This window comes from Homalodisca vitripennis, chromosome 1, assembly GCF_021130785.1.
Source record: "Homalodisca vitripennis isolate AUS2020 chromosome 1, UT_GWSS_2.1, whole genome shotgun sequence".
Classification (NCBI taxonomy): domain Eukaryota; kingdom Metazoa; phylum Arthropoda; class Insecta; order Hemiptera; family Cicadellidae; genus Homalodisca; species Homalodisca vitripennis.
Genome location: NC_060207.1, coordinates 152,199,017 through 152,205,927, shown reverse-complemented (window position 1 = coordinate 152,205,927; position 6,911 = coordinate 152,199,017).

Below are 6,911 nucleotides of genomic sequence, written 5' to 3'. Positions count from 1 at the left end.
GGACCGGTCGATACGCGTCACCATGTTTGTTATATATATTCTTTTCAGTTGTTTTTTATAATAGACAATGGTAACAACTGAAACCTTTACTCATTCACTCATCTATATGAGAGAGGTGAAAAGGTTACGTCATGCTAATTGCAACTCTGGTGGTTATATATCAATTCCACTCAATGATATACTTGTAATCTTCGTAAATGTAATGTAATTGGTGTAAATTCAGACAAAATATGTATTAAATTTTTTTTAACATAAATGATGTTTTGTCTCATAAAGAGTTTGTGTTGCTTAAAACATTTTGCAACTCATAATGTGTATATAACAAATATATGGTTTCAATAAATATATGTATAAGAGACAAAGACCTCATTTACTCTCTCAATTACTCATTAATAACTTTGTGAGAGATATCACATGAAGTTAAAATTTGCACACACATGTCTCATAACGTAAAACATAACAATCAAGCACAAATTTTGGTTGATTGACAACCCCTTGAACACTATATTTCGTTTCTCAACTTCTCGATGTTCTACAAAAATATCTAGACAAATATAAATTTGACACACATGCGTCTTAAGCTCTAAGTAGACATTAAATATATGCCATGAAGGTCAAAAGTTTATAGGGGTTGAAGGAAGATTGCAACTCCTAGAAAAAAACCATATTTTTACTTTCCAACTACCTGATCGTCAAGAATAATGATATTTCACACAAACTTGTATTATGCTCTTGCGTAAAAATAAAATACTTTTCGTGAAGATCAACCACGCATAGGGGTTGAAATTTCATTTGAACCTCTAAACTTCTCGATATCACACAAACGTGAAATTTGACACACACGTCATGACTTAAACATAAAAATAAGATCGTTTACATATAGGTAAAAATCCGCAGTGAAATGGGGTTGCAACCCCTACAAGAAATATACTTAGTTGTTCAACTTACCGCTGTCTTAGAAAGGTGAAATTTGGTACACATGTCTATATGTACTTTATGTGTACAGAAAATAGCTTAAACATGAAGAAGATGACTGTGACCGGAAGTAGACGCTTTTTGATCGTGGCAACTAAGCAAGCTCTACAATGGCGTGTGGAATATAATTCATTTGATCCAGAAATTCTTGTTCACGGCTCATTTAATCCAGTGCCAATTTTGTTTAATTTTAGAACCTCTTAAAAATGAACACTGAAATAATATATTCACTAAATATGTCTACTTCCGACTCAAAATTATTATATGACTATTATTACATTACAAGAGCTCTCACACACATTATTATGGTTTTAGTATATTTCTCCATTATGTTCTAACATGTTTCTATTGCTAGTCACATTTTTGGAGCTATTCACTGAAATATTATGAAACACTGATGGTAAATTTATGTACTTCATTGGTACTCATAAACCTCTTTAACTCTCCGGCTTCAAGGTCCAAAACATTGCTCTTTAAAATTAAATTCAATTATCCTTAAATTGATTTGAAGAATGGAATATCTTCCAGTGGCCATTACTTATGTTCAAAAGTTTATATTATGCCATTTCAAGAGGATATGTAGAACGTATTTGTTACTTCATAGAATGTCGCGTGCAAAGCCGCGGGTACTAATATTAGATTATACCTTAAATAACAATAATGCACGGTTTGATGCAAAAATATGAGTTTAACGTGAAAAGTAACTTAAAAAATGGCGATTTAATCAACGAAATATCAAATGGCCCGAAATAATGTAACTAAATAGTTACTAATCAATCTAACTATATTACTTAATCACGTGTGTGCTATGTTATTTTATAAATGCCATATGAACTTAATTAGTTTGATAAAACATTTCTTTATTCTGCAAGTTTCTTGTTGCCGTTATAGGTATCCATAAGACCAATGTTAATCTATTATAATTTTATTTGTTTTTGTAATTATGAACTTTGGACCCCAAAATCAATAGAGTTTTCCTTGCGCGAAAAAGATATTTTTGCACTGTTTCAAGTTTCCAGGAACTTTATTTCTGTCAAAACTATTGCGCAGGCACCTAGACAAACGTTCTGACATACAACAGTTTGATTTTAAAAGTATATTTTAAGGTCCTAAATAATAATGAATATTGTAAAACATGTCACATCGTATTGTTACGACTACAGTAGTGTCAACAAATCGGTGTGCTCAAATAAAAATCTATCTATATGTACAAAATATACAAACTACAATAATACAATTTATTGAGAGTTACATAGAAAAATAAGAATAAAATCAAATCTTACTTATTTTACTCAAAAAGTATATTGCGTAACAATTATATAGACAACAAACGTACCTTTCAGCAAGTACGTCAGAAAACAAAATATATTTTCCTTACTTATAATAATCTAGGATAATTAAACTCTTTTACAGCATGTAAATTATACGGAATGTAACTTGACGGTCAGTAGTTTTTTTCTTTAAAGAGTTTTAATTCTCTTTACAACTTAACTAAGTCACTTTGACTGAATAGTGGGAGAAGTTGTTGAAGCCAATTGTCTGAAACAGTTACACTTACGGCAGTAGTTGCTCATGTTTGTTTATCGTTGCCAATCTGTAACTCTCCGTGTTGAACATTCCTGCAACTTTGGCAAGCATTCAGCCCGGCCGGAAACTGGTATTTATACCTATTCCTATTATACACGACTGACAGCAACCAGGCAGTTATCCTTCTTTGGGACCAGTTTGTAAAAATAAATAGAATTACGTGCAGACATGTTAATACTTTACAGTACATGAAGAAGAATAATGTGTTCTAAATTTAAAGGAGCTAAAATTACATTTTAATTGGTATACTGTTTCCTTATTTAATGTTCAAAATAATTTGCGTTTAAATATTAAACAGTTTTATCACCATTATTACACAAATGTCAACACTTGAAATTGGAGTAAGATTGTTTAGCTAAATAAGATTATATATTTGTATTCATTGTAATATGGATTTATTTAGATTACTAACTAATAATATTGGTCTAAATAAGTTATAAATAGCGTTACCAGGTAATGGCATTAGATAATCCAGCATTTCAGATAATTAAATACTGAAAAGCTGGCATCCTGTAATAAAGAAGGCATATTGATCGGTATCGTTCATATTGTTCCTTCATTCTTTAATTTCATTCCATCAGGATATTACTTCGTCCCTTTCAACTGGCTTGTAAAGACGGACATGTATTATTGTTTCGGTTTAGTGCCTGTTGGCGAAACTATTATAAACGTTTCAACACGGTGTGGACACAAAAAACTTGGAAACTAGTGTCTTGCACATTGTGCGTAAGACTATAATTAAAATTACAATGTAATCATCGCTGCAAATTTATCATAATACGAAGTAAGGCTAATACTGTACATTGCATCAAAAAGAAAAATATTTTCTAAATTTCAAGGAGCTAAAAATGAGATTTTAATAGGATGGAATATTTTTTCCTTATGTAATTCATTTATTTCAAAATAGTAGACACTAAACCGAAACTTGCAATAATTCATGTCCGTTTTTACACGCCAGTTGAAGAGGGCGATGTTAATGATGTTATCACAATAGAGTACGTGTAAATCAAAATTGGTCCATTTAATCAGGTGGAAAACAAGGGAATAGTTGTATAATACTTTATTACTATTACAGACTGCAAAAAGTGTGTTAATCGAAAATGAATTTTTTATACTTGAGAAGTAGTAAACATCACATGGAACTAAAATAAGAAATGATTTAAAATCAAAAATTGTGAATATAACCGTAAACTGTTAATTTGTATAGTTATGAATCAGAACAAATTAAGGTAGACAGAATGCGCTGATAAGTTTTTGAATAATCAAATATATTGTATTATTGTATTATAGACACTACCATGGAACAAGAGCGCTCTTCAAGATTTTTGTATTGATTTAGTAACAAAATATTTTTCTATAAATATTTACTCAAATATACGAGGAACGTACCAAGTTAAGAGATTGGTATATTAATACAGCTTTCGTTAAGAACACACAAGCAATTAAGTGACATTCCACCTGCCCTCTTCAATTCAATTTAGCAAAGGAGGCGAGTGCAGCTCAGTGAGCCGAGTTTCTCCTAAACTAAATTACGTGCCCCACTGTTTTTGGAATTGGATGGGGGTACTTATTCCTAAATTAATATTGGTACTGAGAATAATGATACTTATAGCTGAACAATGATTTAAATTGATTATAATTTTGAATGCATTCCAGCATTTTCAATCTGAATCATCAGCTATAAGTTAGGATACAACAAAAGTTAGTAAAACAGTTAGTTAGCAAAGAATGTATGGTTCCTAGTGACCTATATTCATATTATTATTTAAAAAATATAATAGTGTGTGTTTGTGCGTGCGTTTTTTACACAATCACGTAATAACTATTAACCCGATTTTATTTAAATTTTAAACGGACACTCTTAGGGCATATTCTTATTTCGAAAATCTCTCTAGGCTACGTCTCACCAGTTTTAAAGCTCCCTTCTAGTTTAATCAGCAGATATTGCGATTTTTATCACCTTTCAAACTTAAGAATGATAAGTATAATAATTTATACACATTGTTACAGGTAATAGTAAATATGTTTTATTATTCGTCTGTTAAAGTCAGTTACAAATGTCATATTACGTGTAGATGCTTTTCTTTATCTGGGTTTGTTTTACGGGGACGTTCATCAACTACAGTAATATGCTTTCATTTATTATACCCAATTATGATACATGAAAATGTAAGCACTTCGATTTATTACCTTTAAATTTCCCACACTCGCTTAAACAGCTCAACTGGTAATCGTTGGAGCTATTCAATAAAAAATTGTAAAATATTTGAGAGAAGTTCTAGAAATGATAGAGGTACTCATAAGAACCGGTTTCAATCTGCGACTTCAGGGAGATGAAATTTGCGACTTCAGATTTACCTTAAAACAAATATAAAATGGATTATGAGATTGGAATATTTTTCATTGACTACCACTTATCTCATTATTGTTTGGAATGCCATTTATAAACAATACGCTCATGGTGCCACTGTTTATCAAAATCAAATTGTTTGTGAAAACGTGGGTAACCTGTATAAGGTACTAAACATATTATTATCGTAGTGTAATTCACAACAAAATGAAGGTTTCCTTGTTAAATATATATTAATTTTTATTAAATTATATTGAAATTAATTGCCGTATTTTATTAATGAAGTTAATAGTAACTGATGTTTTATGATCACAAAAATATAATTTGCTTAAAATTACGTTTATTACTTACTTTAATTGTAGAACCACAAACCGTTATATTTTGAAATAAATAAAATTACCCAATTGTATAATGATGTTTGGCTAAATTAAAACATTTTCTAAAAATCCTTTTAAATGTTATTTTCTAATTTACCCATCTGAATCTGTAAAATTATGGTCATACCTTTGCCTCTCAAACATTTTTAATAACAATACAGGTTTCATAGTTATTAAAGTGATAAAATGAACTGCATACATCCTGCTGAGTTCATAGCTGAAATAATTTTCCGGTTACTGATTTTGATCACTATTTAAGTATTGTGCATTTAAATAATGATCTATTTTTTAAAGTTCCACGTTATTCATTATGTGTTAGCTTATATAAAGCCAAAGTATCAATCCGTAGATTCAAAGAGGAATTCCTGGGTTGACAGGAAAGATGTGAAAACCAACACTATCAAAATTCTTTGGATGTTAGGAACATTGATATATCAATTATTATCTTAAGTAACTTGAGATCGCCTTGTATCTCATTATAAGGCTAAAACTGGGGAAAACAGATTACTCATATTTTTAACTGCTTAATATTGTATTCGATATTCTAAAAATAAAAAATCTTATGATCTTATTTTACAATTAAAAAATCAAGGGTTGGACCTCACACCTTTTTTAAATATTTGAGCTGCCTAGTTTTCAGTTATGTATTGTTTTAAAAGTGGATCATCTTCTAGTCTAGAACAAGAGCTGGATTCCAGAACGTGAAACATTGGTAAACAACCCCAGTTATACACTACAGTACTACGTTAGAATTTGACTATGTTAGTTGGTTGTATAAGGAAATATATCTTTAAAGTGAATGAATTTGGACTAACTATTCTAAATACTACTGCGTTGATAAATTGCTTTTATGATCTCTAATAAAGAAGATCTTAATTTGAGAAGTTAATTTCCATCCTTGTCTGTGTACTCGTGCAGAAAGGGCGAAAACTTTAATACATGTTCTTAAAATATAGTAGCACGCTAACAAAATCTTGCTCTGCATTACATAAACTACTAAATAGAACTTTTATTTAATAGGTTTGTACTTGAAATATGGAATATATAGATTACTGTTTTTAAATTAAACTTTTTTAGACAACGATAGCATTTTTCAAAATTTAAATCAATAATGTTTTGAAGCAGCTAAAACCTAATATAGCTATTAATTACAAATATTATTAATAATTCATCTTAACGCTTGAAAACACGTTCGCTGGAGACTTAATTAAATGTTTTATTTACTTATGAAGATTATTAAAATCGATATATTTATATTGTAAGTACTTAAACACCGATAAACAATGTTAGAAATAGTATTCTTTAGTTTTCACTACTAAGAATTAAAAAAACCTAAATTGTTAGTGTAGCCTATATTTCATACTTCGTTTTGTTTAATATTTATAACAGTAAGTAATGGCAACAGAATAATCACTTGGAGTTTATCAAAATAACGATTGCTTGATTTTTTATAGTCAACATTTTTTAAGTATCCTCAGTAAAAAGCTTAACTATGATTGGGGAATTTTTTGAAAATTTAATGAGGTATTGTAAAACTATGAACCTGGTTTTGTGTGCAAACCTTATATTATATTCCCTTTGTGACCAGTTCAGTAGTTACATCTGTTTCATTTACTAATGGC